Source organism: Zymoseptoria tritici, chromosome 14 (assembly GCF_000219625.1).
Source record: "Zymoseptoria tritici IPO323 chromosome 14, whole genome shotgun sequence".
Taxonomy (NCBI): domain Eukaryota; kingdom Fungi; phylum Ascomycota; class Dothideomycetes; order Mycosphaerellales; family Mycosphaerellaceae; genus Zymoseptoria; species Zymoseptoria tritici.
In genome coordinates this window covers 433,358-446,392 of record NC_018205.1, presented here as the reverse complement: position 1 = coordinate 446,392, position 13,035 = coordinate 433,358, and positions in this window count along the sequence as shown.

Below are 13,035 nucleotides of genomic sequence, written 5' to 3'. Positions count from 1 at the left end.
CTGTCAAATAGCAGCTGCTTACACCGCAAGAGGAGAAGTCGCTTGTAGATCACACACTACAACTTGATTGCAATGGATATGCAGCCCATGTGAATTACTTCCGCCACTCCGCAGGGGTGCTACTGCGGCCGCTTGATTGATTGATTCCTACACGGTTACAGCCGCCTTGTATACGCAGCTATACTCGGATGCCGAGGGTTGGCAAACAGTCGACGCAGCGCTGACAGAGTTAACGCGCCCCACTTCGCAATACCAAAAGTATAGCCAGCTGTTCCTTCGCCCCTGCCTGCTATTTCCTATGCCTAATTCGTTGTCCTCTCTGTGTGCCTGTGCGTAAATGTGTGTGTGTGTATATGTTGACATGTATAACTCTACTATTGTGTCCATCTGCTATGGCTCCTCTGTCTATGGTCTATGTACCCGTCTGAAACATCCACGTATCACTACTCTTTGGAATGGGCACGTAGGCCTAGGCTACCAGATCCTCAGGCTCGACAGGCGGTCTGCGTAAAGTGATACGGTGCTTTTGTACGAGCGCGGCAGTACGACTCCCGCGCGGCCATCTATGCAAGATCGCTTTGCTCCTTGTCTTCGTCCCTGCCATGCCTAACAAAGCGTAGGGATCGCTTCGTCGTAGAGGTGGAGGTATTCGCAAGAATCGCGATATTGCGATGTTCGGCAGTGGTGCCCGTGCCGGCATCACATCGTCGCGTGTCGAAAGGCGCCTGTAGACCTCCTTTCCACTTCCTTGGGTTCAATTGGTGTTGTTTCTGTACATGCAGATCTGTGCCCTTGCTCTTTCCGGCCTACTTGCTCTGTTTGTTCGTATCGCTTTGCTAGAATCTAATAGTGCCGTCGCAACGCGATGCGATGTTGCTGTAAATTGTGCGTTATCCGTCATCGATAACTGCTGTGGTATCTCTGCTAGCATCTGGTATACGGACACGATGCTCCACTTCGACTAGTTTTCGAATTACTAGGCATGAGAGCTCTCACGCGACCTCCTCGGGCTTTGTCGGGTGGTTAAAGGTGACCAGGCCTTCGCTAAGGGCTGGGGGGCGACAGTGGGCGAGGCTGTTTGTGTATCTGCGTATCGTGTGACACCATTCGGTAGCGTGTCGAGTGCCCGGTGTTCGATTCGCGTGAGAGATGATCCCGTTCTGCCCAGAGATTTAGAGACGTGGAACGTCGCAGATGTTGGCAGATGTGTAGATAGGCTAACAGACTATCGGGGCCGTATGTTTAAGGCCTCTTGGCTCTGCCAACTGCTGAGCAGTGGCAGGTTCTTAGCTGGCACCACGTACAGGTCGACCTCGTCGCCGACCTAACGAGACCATGGAAAGTGAAGTCCTATGCAAGGCCTTCTTCGAGCTCTCTACTGAATGCGCCGATGAGGTCCCAGCCTCGTGCAAACGATGTCAAGTCCGGCCTCGTAGCCTGAGTCGCGATGACGGAGAAGATTGCAATTAGTGTCTATAGGTGCGTACTGTTTCGCTCGTCGATCTGCTTACTATAGTACTTTCGCTAACAGCGGTGGACATCGAGGCATACTTGCCCGAAGACACCCTAGAATGGTGTCTGCAAGCCCTCGGGCCGTATTGACTTGTGGTGCCTACAAATAGTAATGCCTATGATGAAGTGAACGGCGAGCGCGTTCAGGGCCTCGCGTAACGCCAGCTGGTTTCTAAGCATATGGAATGTAAGCGATACCCAATCCCATCTAAGTCTAGTAAGCCACTGGCACCGCACGGTTGGATCGACGGCGACAGACAAAGGACGCGTTCGCAGCAGCAGATGGCAAGCCAATTGTAGACGACGACAACGGTCTAATGCACATTGATATTGATTTATAGTTTGCAGGATTTATTGCATCTTCGAGTTCTTAGAGGAACGTGAAAGCAGGGATTATGTTAAACGAAGTCGGTTCGCGATATATTCGTTAGGAGAAAGCACGAGCGGTATAGACGACGTCCGGAGAACAAACCGCCGAATGTCCTCCTTATAATTATTATACCAGACCTCCGGGACTGTCGAAGATAACCACGCCGGTCCGCGAGGATCGAGGAGAATCCGTAGTTGGCCTTACACGATGTCTTCAAGAACGATTAGCTCTACCAAATCCAACGTTAAGTGGTTCGTAATCTATACGAGGATGTCGTTAGAGGAGCCTAAGAGGAGTGCCATATAGGAGAGTCGGAGTAAGGTAAGTTGGGAAATAATACGGAAGACCCCGAGAAGATAAGGAGTAATAGTAAGTAAGGAGAGGTGGAGATGTCGTACGTGCCGGAGACTGGCTATCGCACTGAGCAAATGTCGCGAGATCGGCGCCGTGTACGCCACGTCTGGACGACGATACTCGCTGAAATAGTGTGCGGGGTCACCCTTAACATGTACATCTTCGCCGAAGGCGAGGCTTAGCTACTCGAGTCGTCTTGCCTTTCGGATGCACCGCGCTACTTTGAGCGCGAGGGCCTGTTCCCCTTGGTACCCTCCAACATCCTATAGGGTGTCAATCCGGCACTCGAGGCAGACTAGCGACACGAAATGGTTTTCAGTGGCGAAGAGAGCCCGCGTTAGGTGTTCGACCTGTTCAACTATAAACTCCCGGCTACCCGCTATAACAGCGCCTTGGAGATATAGATAATTAGAGGGCACCGAGACGGCCCGATTCTCTAGAGACCCATACATCCAATAGAGAAGTCGAATTAGGTACGGGAGCGTCCAAAACGCGCCTCCCTATGTTATAAGCGTTAGTGACCGGATAGCGAGCGGTCCTGCGGGAAATCGGGAGAAGGCAAGCGCAGCGAAGAGCTGAACCGTATCGTAGTATAGGTCGTTTCCCCAGCCGAGCTCCACTAATGCGAAGACGTGGAAGGCAATATTGCGCTAGGTCGCTCCCTAGCCGAGCTCGTCGACCCGGTAGGTAGGAACATACGAGAAGGTACGGACATTCTATAGAAGTGTCGAGAACATTCGATAGCAGCAGAGGAGCTGCGCAGCGTCGGAGTCGGTAGGGCGAGGGCTAAGAGGCGTTTGTTTGTTTGTTTGTTGTTTGTTTGTTCCATTTACGTCCTGTAGGAGTCTATAACTATGTAGGACGGCTGTCTCGCGACAGCAGTCTATCTATGTACAATCGTTGTTCTCTCGTATCTCTTAACCTTAGGGAAAGACCCGTGCCTAGGATAGTAGCTAGCTAGTATCGAAGGACTTTAAAGAAAGACAAATAAGGAAAAGTAAAAGGAGTGTAGGCTAGACGGTCTCGTCTTCGCCTCTTGCTAGGTGCCAGGACCTAGAAGCAATCTTTGTATCCGAGAGAAAGGTAGTAAGGTGTTTCCGGAGTTCCTTGTCTTCTACTATTTCTAGCAGAGATTGTGCTTATCGTAGCGGTAGTAGCCTAAATACATCGTAGATAGGGCAGCTACATACGAGGTGTTCTGCTGTTTCTCGTCGTCCGCAAGGGCAGTCTGGCGTCGTTGCGTGTCCAAAGCGACAGAGATAGGACTTTAGGTATCCGTGTCCTAATAGGATAGTATAGAAGGCACTAGTTAAAGCGCGTCTTCCTCCTATTCTATGTTTTCCTGGCGAGCTCTATAGAAATCGACTAAGGTAGCTATTTGTATTCCTAGGTACCTTATTAATCTCCCGTTGTCTTGCTATTTCGTATCGGGTTTTCCAGACGCTAAAGAGATCGTCTTTTGCGTAGTTAGCCCTCTCGTGTTCTACGAAATGCTTGTATTGTCGGAGTCGATAACAGAGTAGTTGTATCTGTGTTCTCTGTCGTTTTTGCGGAAGTATCTCTCTCGAGTCCTCGTATTAGACTTCTCGCGTATCCGAAGGCGCGCTTTGGATAGCGAGTCTTACGGGGTAGTTTTCGGGTAGCTTTGCTACGCGTAGAGAGTATAAAATTGACTGTCTCTCTAGGCGTAGATCCGGGGGGAAGAGATTTGACTCTACTTCGGACGGGACGTTTGGGGCGGTACGGAAAACGCCTAGGATCTTTCTACAAGCTTTACTTTGTAGAGATACTAGAGGTTTTATGCTCTTTTTCGACCGCTACCAAACCGGGGCCCCGTAGTCTGCTATTGTAGTAACGCAGGCTAGGTAGATCTTTCTTAACAATATAGAAGATAGACCGCGTTCGGTATTTGCTAGTCTTTCTAATCGATAGAATGCCGCTTGTGCTTGTGCCGATCTTATTGCAATGTGCTCCTTAAAGGTAAGACCGGCGTCTAGCCAAATCCCAAGCCACCTTATCGCTTTCTTTGCCGGGCGAACAATATCGCCGTTTGGAAGAATTACCGGGCAATCGGACCCTTTCCCTTTCGAGAAGTGTACTAGGTCTGTCTTTGCTAGGTCGAAAGCAATCGAGTTCTTCTTTCCTAGGTCTATTAGCCTTCTTGCCTCACGTTCTAGTACCTTAGAGTTCTTCTTAAGGGACGTAGACGAGGTAGATAGTCTAATGTCGTCGACGTAGGAACTAGGAGTGACTCCTTGTAGCGAGAAGAATATGTCGCGCGTATAGATAAGAAAGAGGATAGGAGACATCGGGCTGCCTTGCGGAATGCCGATCTCTACGTCCTGGAATTCCTGTATCTGTCCGTCGAATGCTATTCGTAGGCGTCTATTGCTTATAAACGACTGAACCCAACGTATAAGGCTGTGCGGAAGCCTTAACTGGATCATTATTCTTAACAGTCGGTTCTTTGCAACGTGGTCGTATGCTCCTCTTACGTCGAGGAAGATAACCGAAGTCTTCTTTTTCTTTCTTCGATTCTCCTCGATTTCGTTCGTTAAGAGAAGCACCGTATCGATAGCCGATTTCTTCTTTCGCCCTCCTAACTGCGAGTCGTGTAGAAGGGGCTTCGTCTCTGCGATAATCCCTAGGCGTTTTGCGAGTATTCTCTCGCTAATCTTGCCGAGGCAGTTTAGGAGAGAGATAACTCGGTAGGCCTTAGGGACCGAATAGTCTGGTTTTCCCGGCTTTGCTAGAACTGCGCCTGTCGCAACTTTCCAGCATCGGGGGTAGTGTCCTTCGTCGAGTAGCCTACTGTATATACGTAGAAAGGTAATAGGAATAGCGCCGTACGCTTTACTAATAATAGCTTGCGTAATACCGTCCGGGCCCGGCGTTTTTCCTTTTACTATCTTCGTGCTACAGGCAGCAGCGAGTTCCTCTTCGGTTAGCGTAGTCCAGCCCTAATCCCCGGCTGTATACGCTTCCTAACGGCTAGGTAGAGGTTCCTCGGCAGGAGGGCGCGGAAATAAGGCTTCGGAGAAGGCCTTACATTTCCCCTCGAAAGAATCTTCGTTGTTTATCGTGGGTATCTGTCTTCGGCTGCTATTCCTAGTATAGGACATAGCTTTAAAGATAGATTTCGAGTCTTCTTTTTCGAGGAAAGCGTTCTAGTGGTTCTTCTTAGCTGTTTTAATAGCTTGGAAGTACTCGTTTCTCGCTTTCGTATACGCCTCTTTCTCGTCTAGCGTCGGCGTACGTCCGCAGGTAAAGGTCTGTCTATATGTTCTAGACATTGTACGGCGTAGTGTGCGTAGCTCTCTATTCCACCAAGGTTTTGCGCAGGCGTGTACTACTTTCTCTGGGATTGCTCCCCGCATCGATTCGGTAATACACGAGGTAAGGGAGTCTGCGATGTCGTCGAGGGAGTTCGTATAGTTAATAGACGTCGCCTTGCTTATTAGGAGATCTGTAAACAGTTCCCAATCCGCGGAAGCTATATCTAGAACTACTTTCTTCTGTTGGGCTCGATCTTGCGCGCTAATAAGGTCTATAGATATAGCCTTATAGTCTGAGCCTGTCGGAATCGTTCTCCAGTCGATTTCTTTCGTAGATAAGGATCCTCTTGTGAACGTAAGGTCTAGGACCGACTCTGCGTCTAGGTGCGGCCTATAGAAGGTCCCGACACCTATCGTATTACGTAGAGTAAAGCCCTGGTCTTCTATCCACTCTATAAATTCGCGGGCGCTAGTAGTATCCTTTCCCCTCGGATCCTAGGACGGGTGTCTAAGGTTAAAGTCTCCTACTAGTAGAGTGTTTGGAAGGAACGTGTTGCGTAGAGAGTAGAGGCTTCTCTCTATTGTTCGCCGGTTTTGCGGGTTCTCGGTATCCCGAAGGTCCTTCTCGTTGTAGAGATTAACTATCTGGATCTTGTTGCCCTTCTTGTCTGAAATAACAAAGGAAAGTATGTCGCTGTCGTCTAATAAAATAGGAGAGATATTGACGTTGAGTCTTGTGCTAATATATAGCATTGTTCTTGGCCGGACCGTCGAATCCGTAGTCGTTGGGAATAGCTGGTTGTACTCCCGGTGTGCGATAGATCTTGTCTCTTTGTAGCCTGTTATCGGGTCTTCTATAGTCCACGGTTCCTGGACTAGTAGAAGGTCGGCTTTCTGCTTAACCGCGACGTCTAAGGTAGACTCTGTAGCCTCGATAGATCGGTTAAGATTAACGTGGAAAATCCGTAGAGAGTGTTCTAACATGTAGAACGTTCTAGGGGCCTCCCTTTCTGTTGTATACGATCCTTCGCCTTCTCGACTCTTAGGCTGTCCGCGCCTACGTATAGACGGTTTTGAATAGCCCTTTTTGCCTCCTCCTCGGTAGCAAAGCCTACTAGAACTGTCGCCCCAGTAAGAGTCCTTCTTCTCTCTTCGTTTGTTAGCCAAATCGGGGTGCCTGCGAGTTTAAGACCTCTATTAAAGGTCTCAATTTCTCGTTAAATGTCCTGTAGGCCTGTTGGCGTGTTGAAGTTCGCGGTCGAGACGCCGTGGACTACGACCTTGTGCCAGAGAGAGTCCTCTATTACCCGTGCCTCGCCTACGATATCGGTAACCTTAGTAAGGCTATCGATCGTTCGTTGGCGGGCTTTCTCTGTTGCAAAGTTTAGGACAATGTTACCCCGAAATGATTTCTTTATCGCAAGGACAGCTAGCTCTTGGTCTTCGCCTTTAAGAGCGTCGTTGATTTTGTCTCGGGTTGCGATCTGGTCGAGTTCCTTCTCTTTATCCTTTGGTACAAGGATAAGAGGCATCGGTTCTGCTTGTTCTTTCGGCTTGCTAGCCCTCTAGGAGACGGTCGTCCACTGTTGTTGTTGTTGTTGTTGTTGTTGTTGTTGTGTTGTCTTTGTTGTCGAGGAGGTAGAGGTAGAGGTAGCGGATCCGCTGTCTCCCTTAACAACGTCTGCGAAAGTAGGCTTCTTCGCCTGTGCTGCTAGTTTCTTTGTTGTTATTTCTAGGTTCGAGACTTGCTTTGCGAGGATTTGGGACGTTGTCCTAAAGTCTGTACGCTCGGTAAAGTGCCGAAAGACTTCGAGAAGGTCGAGAACCCGGGTTTGTTCTCCTGGAAACCCGACTAGATCCCCCGCCGCTTCGACTAGTAGCTGTCGGGCTTGTAGGATCTTCTCGTTCGCGGGCGTGTAAGAGAGTGTTTGTTTCTTTCCGAGAGAAGGGCTGCGAGTCGGGGAGATACTGAATTCGAAGGGGTTTTGCCTTTTCCTAGGTATGAAAGGAATGCCGGTTCTTTTCAGTAGTTCCTCCAGCAACGGCAGGGTTTTGAGAGACTTAAACGTAACTTCCTCGTCCCCTCTAGCCGTAGCTTTTGGAGTCTGAGGGGCTGAGCTTGCGTCTGTCATTTCCATTTCCGTCTCGGTAGACATTGTCTTGTTGTTGTTGTTTGTTGTTTGAAAAGAGGCTTAGCAGTCTTACGCCGAGAGGGCTGCTTGTTCGTCTCTATTTCCAATCGCGTTCGGGTCCTAGCCTACTTGCGACACTAGGGCACTCTTCTTCCTACTATACAAAGTGGGAGAAGGTATACTTTAAAGAGGAGAGAAGAGATATATAAATATACCTCTGCTTCTAGGAAGTACTCTAGCCTGCAGTAACGTGCGTCTTTGTAGCAGGCTTTAGAGGCGTTCTGCGGGTAGCTGTAGCAGGTTCGGGACAACCTTTGTCTCTAGGGAAAGGTAGGCCTATACTCTATACAGAGTATCTAGCTATACAGCTAGTACTACTACTCTAATCCCTAGAGGTGCAAATTCGTCCTTACTAAACTACACTGCTCCTTTAGCTTCCTCTCTCGGCGGCGTAGGACAACAGGTAACTCTAGTATAGAGAGAACTAAGTGTATATGTATGTTTGTGTATCCTAGGGACACTGCTCTTGTTTGGCCTTTGGCTCTTTCAGAATTCGACCAAATCAGGCGTTTGATAGCTAGAATAAAAGCTCTCGTCGAGGGCTTTCAAACGGGCTACACGGCGTCCGAATCGGCGGCGTATTAGTTGTGTTGTAGTGTGTTAAAGTGTTGTAGTGTTGTGTTGTGGTACAGGTTGTGAACCTTCCTTGTGCAATGCCCTAAACAGGGAATATTTCGAGTGTAGGGGAGGTAAGGTCGGAATAAGGTTTCGGAGGTAGGGGCCAAATCCCGGAGTTCAGGGTCAAAATTTGCACCCTAAAGGGGGCAACAAGGTAAATCTTTAAACTCTAGTAGCGGCGTGGGTTTTGAGGGCAGCGAGGTGAATGCGGGTTTGTTAGAACGGCCTTAATAAGGGCTTTCGAATAGTGCGTGTTTGGTGATGATCAGGTCAATATTGGGTGTGCAATGGAAGTGCGGATGTCGATGGCTGACGTGGCTAAGAGGCGTGCTATACTGCGACGACGCGGCTGCGAGGACGGTAGACGCAAATCGTGCGTAGAACTAGTCGGTCGCTTAAATCTCTTATTAATATTCGTCGTATAGCCTTCGCCGCTCTATAGCACCTAATGTATCCTATTCCCCCGGTGACATTAGTGTAATATTCGTGAGAGGCGGTGGCGATAGCCCGAAGAGCTCCTCGTCGGGCAGGTGTTCGTATATTGTCGCTCCTTCCTATGCATCGTAATTATCGAAACGATATATCCCTTTCGCCCTCTAGAGTCGAATTGCGCGCATATAGGGAGCGAGATGTGGCGCGCGAGCGATATCGCCGAGAGTTATACATCCCCTAGGCTCGAAGTGAAATAGAACCTCTTGGAAAATAATAGGCGTCGCTAGACCAGAACATATATACGAGGCGGAGCGCAACGCTTTCAGATCTGCAAAAGGGAGACATGAGAGGATGTCAACGAGTAGCTCATGCGGCAGCGAGAGGAGTAGCGACATGGAGTGGAAAGGTTCCTCGTTATAGGTAGTAGCTACTCCTCCTCTTCCTCTTCGAACTACGCTATAGCTTCTCGTAGGTGCAAGAGGTATTATCGAGTCGTGGTTTGCGGGACTATACGTAATAGTCTACTACAGAGCTGCCTAGAATGCTACGTGCCAGTTGCGCCTACTAGCACGGAGGCTGAAGTAGTATTCCTTAGGCGTGCGCGAGCGAGTGCGTGGATCTCGAAGTTTCGTTAGTAAGTACGCGCTGCCATCGAGTAGATGTAGGGATGTCATCGGTCTCATCAACGACAGAGACTCTAGGGACGAGGTGCAAAGACAGCCGAAAGGTGGAAGGCAGGCGGGGGTCCTCTCCTCCCTAACCTCTAGACCCCTAATAGAACTAATGCACTTGTTCTATTTAGGGAAGCGGGAGTGTTGCGACCATGTGACATGGGTGGCTTATAATCAACTTACAGGGTTTATGGCAAGGAAGAGTTTTATTCCTTGGCATTCTGTAGTAGATAGAGAGGTGGGTACCCACCCCCCTCTGCCTCTTAATAGGCGCGTTATAAAGTCGGTTCTAAACCACTGGCGTCTCGCTGATCACTCCTTGATTACACGCTAGTGTGGTCGCTAGTCCAAACAGTTATGAGCCCGGTTTGCACTAATTGATTAATCGAGGGTAGTTGATTAAGACTGCTGCAGTAACGACACCGATACAGGCCAATAATTACACGATTATAGCGATTAAGTGAGCGATCTTCTACGGATCCTAGGGCTCTACGGACACGGAGAACCCCTATCGGTAACGACGATTAACTAATAGGCGATCCGCCTACGGATCCTCCGCCTACACCCCCGCAGAACGACAAATACGCGTTGTTATTCGACGACAATTACACCTACGACGACGACACGATGTCAATAGAAGGTTTAACGTCCATTTCAGTAGTTAGGCTATAGAGCTAGCAGGACTGGAGTGTGTGGATTAATCACATTAAGACAGAAGCGAGGGAGCTTCGTGTTTAGAGTGACATTAATTATAAGACACCGGAACCTGATGAGGACAACCTAGTGCAGTTTAAGGCTCTACCTGCCTACTCTGCAGCTAGCCTGACAACAAGGGAGCAAATTAGCGATGCTTAGTTTACATACAAGTGTAATAGAGACACTTAGAATAACAATCTCTGACAGTAACACCCTATAGCAGATCAATTAGTAACTATATGCAGCTCTAGTTTATGTAGTGCAGCAAGAAGGATGCCTTAGGGGCTTAGACAGACAATAAATCGACACAAGCATAGTTAACTTCCATAACCCCACTCTACTCTAACTATGTAGCTACAAGAACTGGCAAGTTGCTTAATAAGCAAGAAACAGGTGCAGTTACTGCTCTGCACTTAGAATTAACTGTATAGGAAGCCTACTTCTAACACAATAGGGAGACCAAGTTCAGGGGCAAGGTTCACAAGGCCTCTGTTGCTGGAACTGCAATAGCTACGGCTTTAGGTAAAGCTAGTTCTGACAAGCTAAAGTTATTGTGTCTCTGTAGCAAGCTATACCGCTACAGGGTGTATTTCTACCTAAATCCAGACTTTCTAAGGCCTAACAACTAGAAGCTAAGGAAGGACATTAAAGACAGGATTAAGAAGCGGTTCAGAGAGGATAAGGGCCTAAAGGAGAGGGTTAACAAGATTATTTAAGCTTATTAACAGGTTAAGGACTCTTCTGGAATAGTGTTAGATACGCAAGACACAGCAGCTACAGCGACTACAACTTCCTTTAAACCAAGTGTTAGTTCCCTTAGTTAGGATGGCAGGCTGCATAGGATAGCTATCCTTAATAGAGGAGCCAATGTTCACATTGTAAACGACGCTATAAGGCCAAGAATCGTCAAGTTAAGGCTACCTGGGCCTTTTAACTATGTAATCTCAGGGGACAAGAAATACTTCCTAGAAGCTATTGTAGATGCAGTAGTTATACTTACAATAGCAGATAGAATCACAAGGAAGCTTACCCTGCTAGAAGCCAGGTTAATTCCAGAGTTCTTTACTAGTTTAGTATCTCTTCAGATACTAAACAAGAAGGGTATCTATCATAACACAAGGAACTAGCCTAACAGGCTAATTAAAGGAGAGGCACATAAATTCCCTAAGCTCTAGGCCCTCCTTACACCGGAACACTCTAATGGCAGAAGTAGCTATTAGATCATTGAGAAACTGCCAGAAGACAGTGTAGCTGGAATAGCCGCAGTTTCTAAGCCGTTAGGCACCCGGGGCCCGACCAAATCTAAGGCAACGGCCTCTGCACCATTACGCATATGTGATGGTTCTGCAAACTGCGCGAGTTATGCAGGTTTTGCACTATTACGACAATGTGATAGTTTTCAGAATTTAATGGCTGAAGTGTTAGGGGCTGCTGACATAAGCAAGGGGTCCCCGGATTCTCCATATAGAGAAGCTGACATAATTAAGACTACAGCTCTTAATTCCAGCACTGTAGTAGTTCTCTTATCTACTGCACTACTTCCTGCACTCGCTGCAACTGCTAACTAGTAGCATTAGTTGCTTGGTTATCCTTCTATTAGGGCTATTAAGCACTTAGAGCTATCGACAGATAGCTGCAGAGTAATTGATACAGAGACAGGGGAGGAACCTCTAAATAGAGTTATATGTAACACATGCCTGCTAGCTAAGGCTAAGGCAGTGATTTCCAGACGTTCTGAGAAGCATAGGGAAGTGCTGCCTTAGGCAGAACATGCTTAGATAGCAGTATGTTCATAGGATTTAATTAAGATAGAGCTATTACTTCCAGGCCTAAACAGAGTAGTTTACAAGTTCTATAGTTACTTCTACTACGACAATAAGGCCTTCTATACAGGTAAACCAGTAGCAACCAAGCCTTAGGCAGTGGCCAAGATTGCAGGCTATTTTAAGAAGATAGAAGTAACTCTGCAGGCTAAGACAATCTTGTTTAGGTCTAATATAGAGCCTATAATTAGCAAGGACGCAGGCAAGGCTGCTGCCAAACTTAGCCTGACAATACTGCCAACTGCAGCAGAGACTCCTGCTTAGAATAGTGCTAGTAAAGTGGCAGGCAGGGAGATTGTAACAAAGGCAAGAACCCTCAGAATTAATAGCCATCTGCCAAAGAAGCTATAGCCATAGCTATTAGATTCAGCTATGTACCTTCTAAACAGGACACCTACAGCTAAACTGCAATAGATAACCCTATTTAAGAGGGTAACAACAAAGAAGCCATTCCTAGCCCATCTCCATCTAATAGGCTGCAAGGCTTATGCCTTAAGAAGAGACATTGCAAGGCGGGATAAGATAGAAGCTAGAGCCTACATTGGCTACTTAATGTAATAATGAGTGGTAGGGATGTATGAACAAGCGTACTACTCGGGTGTGCAACAGTGTGAGGATACCGTACTATCTGGTACAAGAGTAATTCTTACCCTTTCGATCCGCCTACGGCGGCTACCTATTTAACCCTCGAGAGATGGACACGAGTCGGTGCGGACTAGGTGCGGTACGCCTGCGACTCGCTGCGCGACATCTAACTCGCACCCGCATGTGCACACCGTAACGATACCGCAGGGACTTCGCAACAACCTAAAGGTCCCTACGGTCCGCCTACGTTCAGCCTTGGCGCCTTTCACACACGCCTCCTCCTTGTGCTGATATCCTTAGTAGCAGAGGTCCTGGCTATCCGCCTACGCCTCCTTGCGCTCTATAGTCCTAACTCTCTTGGTATTCATTTCTTACTCCTCTCGGATCCCTTACGATCCGCCACGGTTCACGTACTTCTAGTCGTCTTAGTTTAGTCGTTGCGGAGCGTCTACGTAGCGACGGTCGCTGGGCGCAGCCCCGCGTTGTTATTCCGAATTTTTATTAACA